Genomic DNA, 20,461 nt, shown 5'->3' on the forward strand with positions numbered 1-20,461 from the left:
GTCCCCTCCAGTCTTCAGGAAGCTCTTCAGATTCTCCAGTGCACTGGAAGTGTCCCCGTGGTCTGGTGCATGTGGCCTTGGCTTGCCAAGTTGTGGGTGGGGTGGTATCCTCCACATTGGATCCAGGTGTGATCTCACTGGTATTTAGGGATTGGTGTGTGTTGGAAACTCTGAAGAAAAACTGAAAAAGACTGATTCTTCAGAAACAACATTGGGGCATAAGTGTCATTGCTTTGGAACTCCTCCCACAGAGTATAATCTAAGAAGGAAGTATATGGAAGGGCAGAGAACTCCGTGTCCATGTTACCTCCCCACTGCCCACCACTTCTGGTTTCATTTGTTGCTGTGGTGGACTGTTCTGGTGAGTTCAGACTTATCTTGTCAAGTTTCTGATGTCTGCCTTCAGTCCTTTTCTTGATTTTGTAGAAGCTCTTTTGGTCTGTGTACAAACAAAGCCTGGAGTGCAGGGGAACCAGGGCTCCCCTCATGTGGTGGGCACTGGGAGCCATGGATCCACATTGCACCTTCCTTTCTGGAGGTGGACAGTGCTGGACAATACTTCCTCTATACTTCCTAGGGGCCCTGGTTGAACATTGTTCCTTAGGATGGCGACATGGATAACACATCCTCAAACTTGGTCTTCTTTCTTCACTGTCTCATTCTTTCATTCTTTAACTCTAGATTCCAGGAGCATGTCCCACATAAGTCACCTGTACCTGAATGCATGCCTCAGGCTCTGCTTTTGGGGGAGTCTCCCCTAAGATGGCTAGCTTTGTCCACGCTCCACCAAAACACTGTGAGTTTGGCTTTGAATGAAGAAAGCCTGGTGCCCAGCAGAAGCAGCAGGGTGCCCAACAGATGTAGCAACACCCAGCCTAGGGGGGCCAGGAGGTGAAGGGGGAAACCTGGTTTGACGTGCAGGAGCTACAGGACTGTGGGCTGGATGTATCCTTGAGCACATGTGTTAGTCCTCGAGAACTCTGGAGATATTTGGTAGCAACTTTGCAGGGAGGTGGGGAATCTGTATTGTCAGAAATGAGTAAGAGCCAATGAAACACTGGTTATGGCAAGATTTGTTATATCAGAGTATGTTGGTTGTGGAAGCACCGAACAATGACAGTGAATAAAATTTCCTAGGAATAGCTCAGTGGTTCTCAACCCTAGGTCCACATCAGAATCATTTGAGGAACTTTAAGAAATACAAATATACCCAAAGTAGAATCTCCAGGGATCTGGCCATGTCTCTATTCCAAAATCCCCCAAAGGACACTGGTACTCAATCAAATTTGATGACCTCTGTTCAAAAGTGGGACAGAAAAAGGCCAGTAGCGGAAGTCTGAGGAGGCATTAACACTTAAGATGCGGGCAGAGAAAGAAAAGTCTGCGAATGAAGGTGAGAAGGAGCAGTGAGAAAGCCAGAGAGTCTCAAGGACCTAGGCAGGCCCGGTGGGGATGGGGGTGGGGAATTGTAAAAGGACCTTGCGTGGTAACATTGGTAGAAGTGGTTTCAGGAAAGCTGTGGGGTGGATGTAGGTCTCAGCAGATAAAGGAAGGAATGGGAGGGTAGAGAGTGTACACGGTCACTTTCCCATGGCTCACAGGTCACACCCTGTCTCCCACCAAATGGTAACCAGCTCATAGGAGAACACATGTGACAACCAGCATGTGACCCCGGGTGGGGGTGGTTCTAGTACAATTCTCAGTGCCCAGAAGACTGAAGTTGTGTCACCTCTAGAAAAGGACCCATGAGAGTCTCTAATATTTACAAGAAACTAAGATTTCAAAATTTCCAAGAAACTAAGAAGAAAAAAAGACTTCGAAAGAATGAAGCATTTCAAAACAGTGGAGGCAAAGAGCGGGACTGAATTTTGATTAGGTCAAATGAAGGATATCTAAATAACAACCCTTCCCCTCTTGGATGGTCTTCAGGCTGTAGCCCCTGGCGTCCTGTCAGGTCCCAGGGAGGCCATGGCACCTGGGAGGGGAAACTCCTTTTCCAGCATCTTCTCCGTCACACTTGTCTTGCTTTGTGGCACTTTGGCCTCTAGATGGCGGTAAATCTCCATCTTGGGAGCTTCCCCTCCCTGGCGTGAGGTCCTTCGGAAAATTGCTTTCTGGTGGAGAGAAATCAGAGGCATTTCTTCAGAATTGACGGAAAGCTGCTGAGAAAGCTCTTCCTTGCCTCTTAGTTCTTGAAAGGCCTCTGAGACACTGGCGGGAGTCCAGGGTTTGGAATATTGAAATGTAAGGGAGGAAGGCTCTGCTGTGTTTATGAGTAGCCGGGAGATGGGAGATGTTGGTAGGGGGTGTGGGCTGTGGGGAGCTAGCAGGACAGCTCCCCTGCTCTTCAGGAACCGCCTCTCCCCTGTGCTGGGTGCCTCAGAGTTCTTGCCCTGCTTAGCGGGAGCGTGACGTTCATTCCCCTGCAAGGTAGCCAACACTAACATGAGCCAACCTTTCTGCTTCTGTTTTGTGAAACTTTTCTGCCATAGCAATCATGGGTTGAGTGCTTTAGAAATCTCGTTTGACCCTGCCATGCAGGTTCTATTATTATCATCCTGTTATTTAAATGAATGAAATACTTGGCCAAAGTCAGTTAGGGAATAGTGTTACAGCTGGGATTTGATCCTACAGCTTGAATTCTTAATCACTATATCGCTTTAATGACAATGTCTTAAAATATCCTCTAGCCCCTGGGAGAGGAGCCCTGGGGTGGGTCAGAGGTCAGTGTCTGGGGAGAGCAGCTGAGGACATGGGGCTCAGGCTTTCTGAAGGGGGTGTGGGGGCACCCTGGGGAGGGTGAAGGAGATCCAAAAAGAATCAAGATGTGTGTGGGAGACAAAGATGAGATGATTTTCCTTCTCAGTGAGTCTTGCTTTGGGACTGGGTTGTTAAGGGTGGGTAGATGACACCAGTAAATGCACTCAGCATTTTTAGCATGAGAGTCAATGACTTTCTTGGAAAGCAGTCAGTGAAATGGCCTGTTCAAAGCAGTAAGCAAATCAGATTCGATCCTGAAACAGAATGGGCAGTTGCTGGTCTCTTGTGACTCTGGTTGGGGGCAGCATTTGTTCCTGGGTGATTGTCAGAGAAAGGTGACATGAGACACAGGAACCAGGAGAACTTGGGGTCTGCTGTGAAATTCCTACCTGGGAGGCACCGGGATGAATATTCAGATTTTGCTTTGGAGAATGCAGACAACAGAGTTGGGGGTCATATTACCTGCTCTTCCCCCAGTTTGCCTTTAGAATGATTCATAATATTAAAAATTTGTTATTTGTATGGTGACTAACATAATAAAGAAATTTGTCATTTATTGGCTATGTGCTTCCTATGTGTCTGGCCCTGTAATGGGCCATTTATGTGCATCGACTTATTTAGTTTTCATCCAACACCATGGGGTTTTATTATCTCTCTTCTACAGATGAGGACACAGGTTCAGAGAGGTTAAGTATCTTCCTCAAGGTCACAGAGAGAGTGTCAGAGGCCTGGTCTCTCTGACTTCAGGGCCTTGCTCTTAACCACTCTCTCAGGCAGCTTCTTCTCTACCTAAAGCTGCCTCTCCTTAGCTGGGACCATCAGAATACTGACCATGAGCACGACCCCTCCTGGAGGCAAGAAGCAGAGATGTAGGGACAGGCGCCTGATCTTTGCTAGAACTCTGAAATCAAAGGTCCTGTATGTCTCTGCAGAGCCGGCAAGATTCAGGCTGAGAGGAAGGGAGTGAAACATAAAGGGACCTTTTGAAAACCCCAGAATTGTCAGGCCTGAAGGAACGACAGCATTTCTACCCACGGGCTGCGTGTGGGCTGGGAGGCAGGCCCTGCGCTCTGGAATGAAATCCTGAGGTTGCCCGCTTATTTCTAGTAGTTTGTCCCCCTTTATGGCTACTGCTAACTCTATTGGTACCTTATTCAACTGCCTGTAATTAATAACAGCATTAATACTCATGACACCTTACCCGTAGGGGTGGGGGACCGCCGAGTGCGGGACAGCAATCCTGGAGATCACTGGGGTGACTGACTTAGCAGCTACATTTACCTTCCCCCGCTTCCAGTGCTCAGGAGGGCTCTTACTCTGTTACCAACATTCATCCTAAAATTGCTGTCAATAGCTTTTTTCCCCTTTCCCCAAGGATCCTGAAATGTTTTGCATGTGTTCTTCCTACTGAGAGATAGAATCCTGGAGCTACAGTTTATCCCCATTTACGAGATGGATGACCTCAAGAAGAAGCGGGCATCCGACTGCGCTTCCACACACAGCCTCTTTTCATATATTCTGTTTCTCTCCAGAGAGAGAATGAAAATACAGAAAGACAGAAACTTATTTATGGAAATATAGAGGAAAACACTTGAACATCCATTTTTATCAGTGCTGCATTTTTCTACTTAACATTAATCCTTTGTTTCATTTGTATTCTTTACTAGAAACACATACCCACATTAGCAAAGAAAGAAAATTAAAACCCTGTCAATCATAAAAATGAGTCGATTGTCTAAATGTTTTTATCTGAATGCCTAAATGTCTTTTTCTACATGTTAGCCTGATTTTTACTCTCCATATACTTTCAAGGAAAATTTGTGTTTCTACCACCTATGAACTAACATTAAAAAAAAAACCCAAACAATTTTATTTATTTATTTGTCAGAGAGAGAGAGAGAGAGAGCGAGCACACAAGCAGGGGGAGCAGCAGGCAGAGGGAGAGGGAGAAGCAGGCTCCCCACTGAGCAGGGAGCTCCATGTGGGACTCTATGTGGGGGATCATGACCTGAGCCAGAGGCAGATGCTTAACCAACTGAGCCACCCAGATGCCCTTCATATTGGTTTTTGTGTGAACATAGCTTTCATTTCCTTTGGGTAGTTATTGGGTGATTATCTAGGAGTGAGATTGCTGGTTTGTATAGTCAGTATATATTTAATTTCATAAGAAACTAGTGAAAGAGAAGATAAAACTAAGAAAAAAACCAAACTCCTTTATAGTGCCTCTACCCTTTTACATTTCTACCCGTCTGTACGAGAGTTTCTTTTTCTCCACATCCTCACCTTACCTCTTGTTTCTTGTGTTGTTGATTTTAGCCATTCTGACAGGTGTGAGGAGAAAGCTCATTGTAGTTTTGAATTGCATTTCCCTGATGATGAGTGATGTTGAACGTTTTTTCATGTGCCTACTGGCCATATGTCTGTTCATGTCTACTGCCCATTGTTTAATTGAATTATTTGTTTTTGGGTGTTGAGTTTTAGAAGTACTTTATATATTTTGGATACTGACCTTTGTCAGATATGTCATTTGCAAATATCTTCTCTCATTCTGTAAACTGTAGGCTCCTTTTAGTTTTGTTGATTGCTTCCTTTGCTGTGCAGAAGCTTTTTATTTTGATGGAGTCCCAATAGTTTATTTTTGCTTTTGTTTCCCTTGCCTCAGGAGACCTATCTAGAAAAAGCTGGTATGGCCCATGTCAGAGACAGTACTGCATGTGCTCTTTTCTAGGGTTTTTATGGTTCCATGTCTCACATTTAGGTCTTTAATCCATTTGGAGTTTATTTTTGTGTATGGTATGAAGAAGTGGCCCAGTTTCATTCTTCTGCATGTTGCTGTCCAGTTTTCCCAATGCCATTTGTTGAAGAGACTGTCTTTTTTCCCATTGGATATTCTTTTCTGCTTTGTGGAAGATTAATTGCCCATACAATTTTGGGTTTACTTCTGATTCTGTTGTGTTCTATTGATTTATGAGTCTGCTTTGTGCCAGTACCACACTGTTTTATTTTATTACTGCAGCTTTGTAATATAGCTTCAAGTCCAGAACTGTGATGCTTCTAGCTTTGCTTTTCTTTTTCAAGGTTGTTTTGGCTACTTGGGAACTTTTGTGGTTCCATGAAAATTTTAGTATTGTTTGCTCTAGTTCTGTGAAAAATGCTGGTGGCATTTCAATTGGGATTGCTTTAAATGTGTAGATTCTTGCTCTGTTTCAGCACCATTTGTTGAAAAGACTACTTTCTCTTCATTAAATTGCTCTTGCTTTTTTTGTTAAAAGTCAACTGGCCATATTTATGTGAGACTATTTCTGGGTTTTTATTCTGTTCTATTGATCTTTGTATCTGTCTTCTCCTCCAGTGAGTGTGGTTAAGTTTTAAGAACAGATAGGGAATGAGAGGGGAGCATGTGGGAGAGGACGGGTGTGGGAGGGGCAGGAAGGGCTGGAGATTTTTCAGAGGATAAAACCTATAGAAAAAAATTCTTTAAAAACACTGTATTTATTTGAGAGAGAGAAAGCACAAGCAGGGAAGAGGGCAAGCAGGCTCCCTGTTGAGCAGAGAGACTTTGGGGTCTATCCCAGGACCCCAGGATCATGACCTGAGCCAAAGGCAGACACTTAACTGACTGCGCCCCCCAGGCTCCCCCCTCCCCCAGGGGGGGATAAAACCTTTAAACTGAGATATCTTTTGGCTAAGAGTGAATGAGGAGAGAAGTCAGGCAGATGCGACTGTCATTCAGGCCTTGGGAACATCATGTTCCCAGCAAAGGCTGGCGGGTCCTAGAGAAGGGGGTGGGGCAATTGTATGATTCTCAGTGTGGCTGGGACCGAGTCGCAAGTCAGGGTCATGTCAAGGGATGTGTGTTTTGATCCAAGGGTAGGGTAGATACAGTCATTTCAGAGGACATTTAAGTGGGTCTCCAGGATGAATGAAAACACTACGTTCGGTCTCTCTTAGTCATTCAATCAGCACATTATCCCGATCTCTCAAAGAGGGAGTCTGGCTTCTCATAAAAAAACACACCCTGGACTCAGCTGCTCAGTCACCTCCCAGAAGAGCCCACTCAGCTCAGGAGCCCCAGCACCCTATTTATTTGTATCTAAGCGAATTGATAGCTCTCCATTTCCCCCTCTTGCCTGCGGCTCTGTCCGGAGGGCTCGGGGAGTCGCAGTGCACTTCCAGGGAGCGACCTGCAGGTGGCAGCAAAACCAAGGCTCGGCAAGCGGAAGGCGCCCAGCTCTCCGCCTGCGGGTTGGAGCCTCTCGAGTTTGCAGAGCCCATGGAAATGTGGTGTCTGCATAATAGCAGGCTTCTTTTTAAATCCTCCCAGCCCTGGAAATAATATTCTCTAAGTCTTTCGGAACCAAACCTGCCAAATAGAGTGTAACATGTTTCGCAATCACTTGGGCCCCGTTCTCCCTCGTGAATGGGTGTTGGCTTCAGCGGGAATGTTTTCTGCAGCTGTGGATCATTGAGAAGATGGTTCCGATTTGCTCTGGTAAGCTGAAGAAATAGCCAAGCACGTGGCATGAAGTGAAATAAGGACAAACGCAGGCGCCACCCCGGAGGCAGGCAAGGAGGGACAAGAGACAGTCTAGAGGGCCGGGTGGTGGATGAGTGCGCCCGGGCCCGCGTGCTTGCCAGGCACACCTCGGCCAGGTAAGCCTCTTTTCCAGAACGTACTCCTCCCCCGCCGCTCTGGACTTCTAGAACTCTGCAGCGGCCAGAGCTCTTCAGAGTTCAGCTGTTACCTCTTCAGGGACGTCATCCCTCCCTAAGCCCCGGCTCCCTCGTCTCCCACGGATCCAGGTTGTGCTTTCGCTCATGGCGCAGTGCAGCCTGGCTTTGTGGGATTTTCCATGGTGTGTCATCCTACGACTGCGGTCACATGTAGGACGTCTGGCTCATCGACTAGATGGCACATCCTCTGAAGGCAGGCAGACTTTCTTTATTCTATAGGCGTGGCATAGCTCCTGGTGCCAGGGTGGCCCAGACATTTACTGAGTAATTCAATGAGGCTGTAAACAGAAGACAGAGTGTGCCATAAAGGCAGAGGGCCGGGTTGATCTGGGTGGGAATCCCTTGTCTCACACTTACCCACTCTCTGCTCCTGGATATGTTGCCTGGGCTCTCCAAATTTCAGTTTTCTCAAACGTAACGTAGAGAAAACCATGCCTGTTTTGCAGGGTAGTCATAAGTGTATGAGAAAAATCTATGTAAAGTGCTTAGCCCAGTGCTTGAAACTGAGTAAGTCCTCAAACATGATAGCTACTCTCATTTTTTAAAAAAAAGATTTTATTTATTTATTTGACAGAGAGGGAGATCACAAGTAGGCAGAGAGAGGAGGAAGCAGGCTCCCCGCTGAGCAGAGAGCCTGATGCAATGCGCAGCTCTATCCAGGACCCTGAGATCATGACCTGAGCCGAAGGCAGAGGATTAACCCACTGAGCCACCCAAGCACCCTGCTACCCTCATTTTTATAGAGGAGGCTTCATAGGCAATTTTCTGGGGGAAACAAGGTGGATTTGAGTTGAGAAGGAGATGATATGACTAATAAGAGGGCTTGTCATAAAGTTTTGGTAGGAGGGAGGAAGAGAGAGCTGTTGGGAGTGATGATGGTTACTGCTGTTCTAGCTGCTGAAATGAGCTCCTGGGCAGTCCCGACAGGGTCCACATGTTCTGAGCTGGAGTGTGGCACGGGACGGTGCTGCTCAGAGTCAGAAGTAGAGGAGTGGGTGAAGCTATAGCCTGGTCTAAAGATGGAATGTGGTTGGATGGTCGATGGAAGCATCACGAATGTGAGGGTGAGTGAAGCAATCAGATACTAACAAGCCAGTTCTGAAAGAGCTGTGATCCCTGGAAGTGTGGCTAAAGGAAGCCACAGGAGCAGGGCGAGAGCTGATGCCTTCTTCCCAAGAAGGGCGGAGCTGTTGCATAATGCTTTACAGGTCTTGAAAAGCAGATCTTTTTTTTAAAAAAGCAGTGCTTTTAAGTATTTGGACTATTCATAATAGCTGAAATGTAGTGATGAAGTTCTAGAACCTAGGTGAGGTTCGGTCGGGTGAGGTTCGGAGCCGATGGCTAAGAAAGAATTCTTAAGATGTCTTTGGTGCAAAAAGATGGTTTATTAGAGATGGAGATGCTGCCCCAGGGATGTGAGGAGTGGCTGGTTATATACACAGGAGTTGGATAGGTGAGGACAAAGGGGTGTTCAGAAGGGCTATTGGGGTAAAGAAGACTGTCAAGATATTGAAGTCCTGGTTACTATCAAGCCAAGGCCGCTTTCCCTCTATTGAGGCACTAACATAAAGACAATTGGGAGTCTCCTGGTGGAATGTTATATTCCTGCTATCAAGCGTCCTTGTTAGTGAGATTTGGGTTTAGGAGAAATTTAACTTTATTTACTTTTCCTTCTACCTCAGCCTCCTTCAGTTTTTATGGAGGGGAGGGCGACAGTAGGGCTTGAGGAACTGAGTTATGTGCCTTTGGAAATTGGGCTATTGATAAGGTAACTTCTTTGTTGTAAATCTCAAGGACATTTGTAAACCAAGGAAGACTCCTGCCTTGTGATCTCTGCAAGTTAACTATTTGTTTTTCTTTTAGGGCAGTCAGGGGTGCCTGAGGAATGTGACACATATTACTGAGGGGAGTGGGTGGGTGGGGGTGCAAGGTGCCAGCTTTTGCTTTGTCCTCAGCCAGCCTCCTGCCCCCTCATCAGCAGTAACGATCCCAATGTCCATCAGCTGATGAATGGGTGCCCAAAAGCTGGTATATCCATGTAATGGGATATTATTCAGGCATAGAAAGGAATGAAGTTCTGATCCAAGCAATGATGGGGTCGAATCTTGAGAACATTATGCTAACTGAAAGAACCAGACTCAAAATAACAAACATTGTAGGATTCCACTTGTACAAATGACCTAAAATAGATTCATAGAGACAGAAAGCAGGAGAGTTGCTTCCTATGTCTGCGGGCTGGGCATGGGGAGTGACTGCTAATGGGCTTGGGTGTCTTTTTGGGTGATGAACGTATTCTAAAATTAGATTGTGGTAACAGTTTTACAGCTCTGTGAATGTACCGAAGACCACTGAAGCTTGCACTTTATGTGGGTGAATTACATGGTATGCGAATTCTCTCTCTTTTAATAAGTATATTAAAAAATCTCAGGGATACATCACAGGTTTTCGACCCTGGATACACATTACAGCCACAAAAGGAGGCTAAAAAAAAAAAAATCCCGATTCACGGGGCCCCAGCTGCAGCCCATTCAATCAGAATATCTGGGAAGTGGCACCTGGGCTGGGCGTTTGTGAAGCCAGAGTTGACAGCTTCTGGCCTGGATGATCAAGGAAGTCGATTTTGACTTTTTCTGCCATTAGTGGACCTACTGTGGGCAAAGAACAGGCATGCTCAATTTTGTTGTTGTTGTATTTATAAATCTGTGTGTCTGGGGTAATTTCTGTTTGCTTTTGTTTGAAGGCAGAAGAATAGCTGAACCATGTGGCCTTACTTGAATCTTTCCCATTTAGGATTTTGTGATTAAATTCCTCTGTTGCAAATGTGATGAGAAGAGACAAGCATTCGCTCTGGTAACGTCTGCAGCTTTAGGACAACTAGAAACATTCTGTTCGTTTAAATTTAGTACACAGAGGTAATGACACGGGTAATAACGCGAACGTTTTCATGCCAAAATTGTACTTCCCACTTAGACAAATTAAAATGATTAAGGTTTAGGAAGAAACCTTTGTTTCGTTACTGCGGGCATCACTATCAATATCATAATCAAAAGCAATTAATTGTCTCTTTATTATGCACATTGGCCCAGGCAAGTCAGACATGTCTCGTTAGGCCAACCAGGGTATTTTTTGAAGAATAGTAATCATGAATGTCCCTGTCAGAATCCTTATGAGAGCTGACCAGAACTAGCTTGAATTGCAATAACCTTTTTAAAGAATGAAGACGGTTGCTGATATCTTGAATTTTGCAGTGCAAGAAATGACGCTGGAAATGTTCAAAATAAACACATTAGAATAGAGAATGTCATCCTATTAAATTGGATTTTGGAAGGGTGGCTCTTAGTCACATGAAAGGAGGAAAAAGAGATAAAGGACATTTTCCATTTATTGAGCTACTATGAGTCAGACATAAAGCTTCATGCCTCATAGTATGTCATTTCGTTCTGTGTCTAATCATCTTTCTAGGTTAGCATTTTCTTTTTTTTGCATGGGAAAATGAGGCCACAGGAGGTCACCTCGTTTGCCCCCAGGCCTGAAGCAGCTTGTAAGGGGAGGTCTTGCCCCGGCTGCTTATATACCTCTGTTAACCCTTCATTGTCAAGAAAGACCAGATTGTTTCTAGTTGACAGCTTTGTGTAGGGAAGAGCACTGAACATTAGAAGACCCAGTTTCCAATTCTGTGTGGTCTTAGGCAAGTCACAACCTCCACATCCCAATTTTCCGAGCTCTAATTCAGAGTGAGAACATCTGCCCCCCGGGATCGCTAGGAAGCAGATGAGTCTCGTGCAATGGGAAACACACCATGGCTTGCTGGCACAACACAGGTGGCCCCTGACAGACTTGGCGTGTGTAAGTCATGGGGAAGCTCCCATGGCAGAGGTAACCCATCTTGGGAAAGTGCCCAGCCTCCCTTTGGAGTGAAAACTGTCCACACCGGCAGTCAGGCACCAAAGCCTGGGTTGGAAGGGCTCCCGGTGGGTTCTGTCTGCGTGGGCAGGTAGTTCACTTTTTAAAGGAGTTGTTTTCCTGGCTTGAGTTCCTTCGGGAAACCATCAGACTACGAACTAAGAGGAATGTGGGGAGCACCTGCTCTCCGCTAGGTGCTCTGGGGAATAGCTCCGTCCTTAAGGAAGTTCACACATAGTCACAGAGGGCAAAGCAAACATCTGTGAAACAAGAGTAGTACTCAAAGAAATCGTATTCCTTTAAAAAAAATAGCATACATAATGAAAATTCAAAAATGCTAAAGGATTTATAGTGGGGAATCAGACCTTCTCCCTGCCCTTTACCGCCTCAACCCCCTGCCTTTCTTTTCTTTTCTTTTTTTTTTTTTTTAAGATTTTATTTATTTATTTGACAGACAGAGGTCACAAGTAGGCAGAGAGAGAGAGAGGAGCAAGCAGGCTCCCCGCTGAGCAGAGAGACTGATGCGGGGCTTGATCCCAGGATCCTGGGATCATGACCTGAGCCAAAGGCGAGGCTTTAACCCACTGAGCCACCCAGGCCCTCCCTCCCCCGCCACCGCCTTTTTTTTTTTTTTTTTTTCCAATGTATTTATTTTCAGAAAAACAGTTTCATTATTTTTTCACCACACCCAGTGCTCCATGCAAGCCATGCCCTCTATAATACCCACCACCTGGTACCCCAACCTCCCACCCCCCCCGCCACTTCAAACCCCTCAGATTGTTTTTCAGAGTCCATAGTCTCTCATGGTTCACCTCCCCTTCCAATTTACCCAAATTCCCTACTCCTCTCTAACACCCCTTGTCCTCCATGCTATTTGTTATGCTCCACAAATAAGTGAAAGCATATGATAATTAACTCTCTCTGCTTGACTTATTTCACTCAGCATAATCTCTTCCAGTCCCGTCCATATTGCTACAAAAGTTGGGTATTCCTCCTTTCTGATGGAGGCATAATACTCCATAGTGTATATGGACCACATCTTCCTTATCCATTCATCCGTTGAAGGGCATCTTGGTTCTTTCCATAGTTTGGGGACTGTGGCCATTGCTGCTATAAACACCCAGGCCCCCCCCTCCCCCGCCACCGCCTTTTTTGCCCCGGTTTTCTCCTCAGTTTCTTCATACTTTCTGGAGAAATCCTTCCTATATGCAAATATATAGTATGCATAGCTCCTTCCTTTGTATCAAAATGCCAAATGAAACATACTGTAATACTGTTCTGCACTTTTCTTTTTAAAATTCATAATAGATCTCAGATATTGTGCTGTATCAGTACATATTGATCTCTCTCATTCTATCTAATGGAATTCCTTTGTATGAAAGTACTGCACTTTATTTAATGGCTCCTTATCAATGGTCTTTTAGGTTGTTTCCAGGCTTTTGCTACCTGAACAATGCTGCAATAAATTTTCCTGACAAAGAGCCATAATTAAGAGCTCAATTGTGTGTTCAGACTGTAAGTGATTCTCATTTCACAGCGTGGGTGCTAATGGCATTTTGGGTGGGACAGTTTTTTTGTGCTCCAGGACTGTCTTGCCCTGGTCATGGTTTTTGGCATTTCTGCCCTGCACCTCTTATCCCAAACCCAAGTTCCAGTATGTTCCCTTTGGGACAGCTAAAAATGCCCGCCCCTCCTCATTTCTAAATTTCCCTTAGGGGGAGGCCATTGTCCAGAGTGGGCCCTGCAGTGAATGTGGGCAGTTTGAGCTGGAATCCTGGAGAGGGGAGAGAGCAAAGGGACAGCTGAGCAGGACTGGCACAGGATTTGGGAACGACCAGAAGCACAGTCACCTCAGTGAGGGATTTTGCTCTCTCTCTGCACCTTCTTTCTTACTCCCAGAGAGAAGTCGCCATGTCTGTAGAGCTGATCACCCTGCCAATTTGTCCTTAGTCTCTTGTGTGGGTCCTGGAAACACTGCTCTGTCTTTGCTTCAGTTCCTTGCACCGGGTGCCGTGTTTGCCCCAGGGCCCTCCAGTCACAAGTGTGGAGATACTGGTCTGGTGACCGTTCACCAGTAGAACAGGGACAGGCATCTGTACAGTTGAAGGGGGCCACCTGACTGGGCTGGGGGGCAAATTACACAGTGCTTGAATTTTCACTCTGCCATTTTTGTGCCTGTGGATCATAAACTCCTGGGCAGTCAAAGCTTTACATCATTGAGCCCCTCTCATTTGGAGAGAATGAGTCAAACAGATGTTGGCATCAGTTAGATGCGGGGAGAAATGTTGCAAAAGAGCCCACAGGTAGGGGGTGTAAGAGACTGGGGGAGGGAAGGGATGGATTCCATGTCAAGGGAAAAATTGGTCTAAGTCAGTGATTTCTTAACTGGGTTTTGCATCAGAATTACTGGGGAAAAGTATAAAAAGAAAACAATGCATATTCCCCGGCTGGAGAAATTCGATTCTCTAGGATTAGGGTTTGTATTTTTATTATCATCCTCAGGTGATTCTTATGCCCTGTAGTAGACAACCAAGCTTGGAAAACTCTGATTTAAATGGACTCCAATCCAATCATTCCCACCTCACAAATGAGAGGGTTAGAGGAGCCCAGCGTGTTGCTCTGCTGGCTCTCTGCCCTGTTGGTAAAGGGAGTGAGCAGGTAATATGCTAGGTGGTTAATTATATTGGCATTTATTCATTCTGAAATGTTTACAAAAGTAATTAGAAGTCAAATTAGGTTTGATGATCAGTGACCTTTAAGGAAGAGCCTGGCTTCAAACAACCAAAAAAACAAAAAAAACAAAAAAAAAAAAAAAAAAAGAAAAGAACGAAAGACAGAAAAAAATATGCTTATTTCAAAGGTTAATCAGAGCAAAACACAGCATGATTAGCCGGGATCGCCAGCATGCCAAAGTAGGGTGTTATCTGACATTAAGGATGAGAGGAAGTGGAGATCACTTCTGGGTTGTTATTTTTCTGAATTTAGAATGTAAAAGCCACCTTCTGAGAAATAAGAATTTCCCTCAGTGTGAGCCTGGAGTAGAAATGGTGTTCCCAGAAGATATGCTGATTGTCTTCCTAGACCTGAGTCTTTCTTGGTTGGCAGAGCAGTTTTCAACTTTTTGCCCCTCCTGCTGGGAAGATCTTTGTGGTGGTGACTTCAGAGGTCTTGCTCCCTGTGGGAACATCATCAGACCCGACCTCTGTCTATTCTCACCTCAAAGCCCAGAGACCCTCCCCCGGCCTTCCAAACGGTGCTGAGTCTTCTCATCCCCATGGAACTGCTTTCTCTCTCGCCAGTGATATGGATCCGGGATCCCAGGGTGCATTTTCCTGACAGTGGGGTTCAGGCTGACTAGCTCTGTGATCTTAGGCAAATCTCCCAACTCTCCTCTATTTCCCTTTCGCCTTTCTAGATCCATTTTTCCACCGTGTTCTGTGCCCTGGGAGATTCCTGTAAACTGCATTACGTGGATGTCCTTGCCAGCCGACTTCCTGCAGGTTCAGCCAGTGGGGGTCCCCTTCCCTGCTTGGTTGGTTGCCCTGGCCCTAAGCAGGGCCCAGCCCTCTCTAACTGCAATCAAAAGGGGGGGAAGCAAACCTTCCCCTGCCAGCCTTGGTGTAACTGTGAGGATAATGGGAAGATATGTTTGGGGAGTATGCTTTAGAAATGCAAGTGAACTACAGGGAGGGGGGGTTCGGGGGGGTTGCATCATCATTATGGCTCTGGTGACTCCAGATAACGGCAGGCACATCTCCAAAACCCTATGCCATTTTGGAGTTTTCAGTATTTGATTTTTGTGTAGTAAATTCTCAATTAATTCACAGCAGAAAGTGAGGAGACGATGACAAGACTGTTTTCCTCCTTTCAAGTATGTAGACTCAGGATGTTTCTGGAAGACACAGGTGTGTTTTATTGTCTTTGTTAAGTATGGACTTTCCTTTCAGATTCTGGTAACGGGTTGGGATTTGTCTATATACTTAGTTTTCAGAGTTGCCTTAACTTTTGGTTTATGTCTGGGTTCTAAAAATATTTTAAGTTAGAAGCTGTGTCAAGGGTTGCTGGAAAGATTTCATTTAAGTCTAAAAACCTTGAAAGTGTACTTTTTTTTTTTAAAAAAGGATTTCATTTATTTATTTGACAGAGAGAGATCACAAGTAGGCAGAGAGGCAGGCAGAGAGAGAGGAGGGGGGAAGTAGGCTCCCCGCTGAGCAGAGAGCCCGATGCGGGGCTTGATCCCAGGATCCTGGGATCATGACCTGAGCCGACGGCAGAGGCCTTAACCCACTGAGTCACCCAGGTGCCCCAAAAGCGTGCATTTTTAAGTGGCTGCACACACATGTTATAATTTGTTTAACCATCACCTCATCGTCAGATAACTGCATTGTTTCCAGTTTTGCTCTATGATGAATAGTGATCAAGTGACCATTCTGGTCCTCACAGTCGCCTGCACATTGTTTGGCAATGCTAGGCCCTGCTCAGGTCAGGTCCTGGTGGATACTGCAGGAAATGAGGCAAAGCCCCACTGTCATGAACTTACATTCTAGTTGGGGTGAGAGAGACAGTAAAGATACAATTGAATGAAAAGGGTAAAGCAGGGTAAGGGAGAGAGATAATGGGTTGCTTATTTAAATAGAGCAATCACAGAAAGTCCTTCTCATGTGTTGACATTTGAACAGAGAGCTGAATGGTATCAGAGGGCAAGCTGGGCAGATCTCTGGGGGAAGAGCATTCCTGGCAGAGGGAATGGAAGTGCAAAGGCCAAGAGGCAGGAGTGTGCTTGTCATGCTTGGGGAACAGCAAGGAAGTCAGTGGGACTCAGAGGAATGAGTGGGGGACGATAGTAAGAGCTGAAGTCAGAAGCTGGGGGCAAGATCTTTGAGAGTCTCATAAGCCGCTGGAAGGGCTCTGATTGGCCCTTAAAATGATGGGAGACCCTGGAGGGTTTGGAGCAGGGGAGTGACAGGATCAGACTTTGATTTAAAAGGCTTTTTAGTTTAATATAATTTAATTTACTTATTTGAGAGAGAGAGACAGAGTGACTGTGGAGGGAGGAGCAGAGGGAGAGGGACAAGAAGACTTGGTGCTGAGCTCAGAGGCCCATGTGGGGCTCCATCTCCCTACCCTGAGATCATGGCCTGAGCCGAAATCCAGTCGACGCTTAACTAACTGAGACACCCAGGCATCCCTTAAAAGGCTCTTTTGACTGCTGTGCAGAAGATGCTCTGAAGAGGTCAGGGTAGAGTGAGGATGGCCAGTTAGGAGACCTTGGGGGTCGTTTGGGGAGAGATGATGGTGGCTTGGACTAGGGTCATGATGGAGGTCACGAGGAATGGTAGGACTGTGGATATATTTTCAAGGCCGAAGTGGCAGATTTTAATCATGGTTGGAAGCAAGTATGAAAGAGTTAAGGATGACTCTGTGTTTTGCCCTGAGTAATGGTGGTTGAATGAATGTCTTGTTAGGTCAGGAGTTCTCAATCTGGTGCACTTTTGCCCTCCAGGGGACATTTGGTAGAGAGTCTTGTTTGTCACAACTGGGGAGCAGGGTGGGGGGGCAGGGTCCTCCCACAATGCATAGAAGAGCACCCCCCCCCACACACACCATAAAGAATGATCTGCTCCCAAATGTCAATAATGCCGAGACTGAGAAACCCAGAGTTAGGGAGATCATTGCTTTTTCTCTTTGCTCAGCCTCTTTCTTCTCTGGGCTTTGTTCTTTCCCCCAGATGGGTTTCTTGCTGTGTCTTAGAGAAGTTGGGAAATGATTGGCCCAGGTGTCCTTCCTCCCACGAAATGTGACCTTTAAAGCCCCACATCCATATTCAAGCCCCTGTACATGGTCTCTGCTTCAGTTCTACATTTTTAGCTGAGAGAATTTCACTGGTCTGGGCATTTTTTCTGTTCCAATCAGGCGTGTCAGAGGCAGACTTATGTGGGTCCCTGTCTGTGTAACAAAGACTGCAGGAAAGATATTCTGGAAAAGAGCAAAGGTCAGATAAGAAAATGAATGGAGTATCTGTTGTATGAACTTGGAGAGTTCAAGCTGAAGACCAGACTCCTGGGGGCCCTGCCCAGCCCATAGAATCCTCTAGGCCCTGTCCTTTAAAATTAGCCGGGGAGGGAAATCAGGGCAGACGGGTGATGCCAAAGGATCTCCTGGGTCATATTCTAAATCTGGATCCCCACTGAGCTGGACATAAAAGAGAAGACTGCTTGCTGTGTTTTTCCTTCCCCTTTTTAATTGAATTTGAATCCAACATATCTTCACAGGAAATCATTTGCAGCAACAAACAGGCATAGCTAGTGAGTGGCAAGAAAAGTAATAGTGGGGGGAAAGCACGGAAGGCAGATCACGTTTATGGTGACATATGGCTCCCCTCCTGGATTTTCATCAACTACATCATCCAGGCAGGAACTTGCTTTCTGAGAGAAAGGGGCATTCTGCAGACGGCAGCGCACTGGAATCATTGTCAGGAAGAGGAGAGATGATATCAGGCCCATATTGAATCAAACGTTCATTTAAGAATGAATCTGAGATCATTTTTCCATGCAGTAATGAGCGTTTTAATATTTTCAGCCTTCTGTTCCATATGACTAATATGCTTCTCACAAGGGATGTCTCTGACGGCCTTAAAATTGGGCCAGTAAAAATGGTGGTCGGGACAGAAGGATGCTGGTGAGGAGAGGCATAGCTCAGGGAAGTGGTTCTGGGCTCCTGGTGTGGGCAAAGCAGGAGACCACGGTGACCAAAATGACTCGTTTGCTCCTCCTGCCCTTGGAAGTAGCTGTAGTTCTCACATCTTTGAGTTAAGACTTTGAAAGTCCCTGTGGAATGAGAGATGTCATCTACTGAATAAGCCAGAAGAGGCTAGTTGCGCTTTTTTGAAAAAAATTTTTATATTGAGATATAATTGACATACAATACAATTCACCTATTTAAAGTGTACAATTCCGTGATTTTTAGTATATTCCCTGAGTTGAGCTCCCCGCCTCTGCCCCCACTGTAGACTTTAGAACATTTTCATTACCCTCCTAAGAAAACCTGTGCCCATTTCCCCTGAAGCTCCAGCCTTAGACAATCATTAATCTACTTTCTGACTCTAGATATTTCCCTCTTCGGGAAATTTCACATAAATGGTGCCACACATGTTTCTGGCTTCTTCCACTCAGCATGTTTTCATGGTCCATTCATGTCATAGCCGGTGTCAGTATTTCTTTCTTTTCTATGGCTGAAAACCTTTCCATTGTGTGGATGGATCCCATCTGATTTAATCCATTCGTCAGCTGATGGACATCTGGGTGGTTTCTGGGGTTTGGCTGTTGTGGGGGAGGCTGTTGCAAACATTCGTGTGCAGTCCATTTCTGCTTGAGTTGAGCCACTTACAGACACTGCTCTGGAGGTCTGCCCTGCTCCGCCTTCTCTTCCCTCTTCCTCCTGCCATTGGGTTGCTCTCTCCCCTTTTGGCGTCTTGCGTGTCTTTCCCTTATCAGACCTTGTTGCAGTCTAGTGGGACGTTTTCCTCACCGTCCTCTGTGTCACCTCCGTGAAAGCAAGGACAGTGTCTTGTTCATCTTTCTGTCCCTGGCACCTGATGATATTATGTCTTCGGCTGGTTTTGCTTCTTAAGTAATTGCGGACGTACCTCATTTTGCTGAGCTTTCCTTTTACTGTGCTTTGCAGACGTACCTTCCCCCCCCACAGATTGTGGGTTTGTGACGAGTCTCACCGAGCAAGTCTTTCAGTGCCATGTTTCCAGTAGCACTTGCTCACGTTGTGTCTCTGAGCCCTATTTTGGTAGTTCTTGCAATATTTAGAATTTCCTGTTATTATTGTATTTGTTATGGTGATCTGTGGTTAGTGATGAGGACTCACTGAAAGCTTAGATGATGGTTAGCATTTTTTAGCAATTGAGTATTTTTTATTAAGGCATGTGTGTTTTTTTTCTAGACGTAATGCTATTGCACTTCATGGACTACAGCATGGTGGAAACATAACTTCTATATGCGCTGGGAAACAAAAGATTTCATTTGAGTCACTTTATTGTGATATCGCTTTTATTGCCGTGGTCTGGAACTGAACCCATAATATTTCCAAGATGGGCCTATATATTTCCATATGAATATTCCACCTTCAGTTCAAACCCTGGATGAGTTAAGTTAGTCTCTCTCTTTTTTTTTTTTTTTTAAAGTTGTTATTTATTTATTTGACAGAGAGAAATCACAAGTAGACGGAGAGGCAGACAGAGAGAGAGAGAGAGGGAAGCAGGCTCCCTGCTGAGCAGAGAGCCCGATGTGGGACTCGATCCCAGGACCCTAAGATCATGACCTGAGCCGAAGGCAGCGGCTTAACCCACTGAGCCACCCAGGCGCCCCAGTCTCTTTGTTTTAAGGTGGACTTAAGTCAGGGGCGCCTGCATGGCTCAGTCAGTTAAACATCTGACTTTTTTTTTTTTTTAAAGATTTTATTTATTTATTTGACAGGCAGAGATCACAAGTAGGCATAGAGGCAGGCAGAGGGACGGGGTGGTAGGGGAAGCAGGCTCCCCGCTGAACAGAGAGCCTGATCCGGGACTCGATCCCATGACCCTGGGATCATGACCTGAGCTGAAGGCAGGTGCCTTCAGCTGAGCCACCCAGGTGCCCCCTGACTCTTTGTTTTAGTTCAGGTCATTATCTCAGGGTCCTGAGAGCGAGCCCTACTGGTGGAGTCTGCTTGTCCCTTTCCCTCTCTATGCTTGTGCACTCTCTTTCTCTCTTAAATAAATAGTCTTTTAAAAATTTTTTTTATTTTTATTTTTTAAAAAAGATTTTATTTATTTATTCATGAGAGACAGAAAGAGAGAGAGAGGCAGAGGCAGAGGGAGAAGCAGGCTCCCCAAGGAGCAAGGAGCCCCTTGCGGGACTCGATCCTGGGAACCCGGGATCACGGCCTGAGCCGAAGGCAGACACCCAACCATCAGAGCCACCCGGGCACCCCTCAAATAAATAAAAAAAATCTTAAAAAAATGGATTTAAGTCAGCTTTCATGGATGTCATATATCAAGATACTATAAGTTACAGAA

The 20,461-nt window shown here is 45.6% G+C and overlaps 1 long non-coding RNA gene across 1 annotated transcript in view; it reads left to right on the forward strand.

Annotated features, from left to right (window-relative positions):
- The first annotated feature begins 7,354 nt into the window (after positions 1–7,354).
- The window catches only part of LOC122900718, a 97,425-nt gene continuing 84,318 nt past the window's right edge, over positions 7,355–20,461 (forward strand). Inside the window, exon 1 of the long non-coding RNA XR_006383307.1 lies at positions 7,355–7,413. This is a non-coding gene — a long non-coding RNA (uncharacterized LOC122900718). The remainder of the gene's footprint in view (positions 7,414–20,461) is intronic.

The sequence above is a fragment of the Neovison vison genome, chromosome 2 (genome assembly GCF_020171115.1).
Source record: "Neovison vison isolate M4711 chromosome 2, ASM_NN_V1, whole genome shotgun sequence".
Classification (NCBI taxonomy): domain Eukaryota; kingdom Metazoa; phylum Chordata; class Mammalia; order Carnivora; family Mustelidae; genus Neogale; species Neogale vison.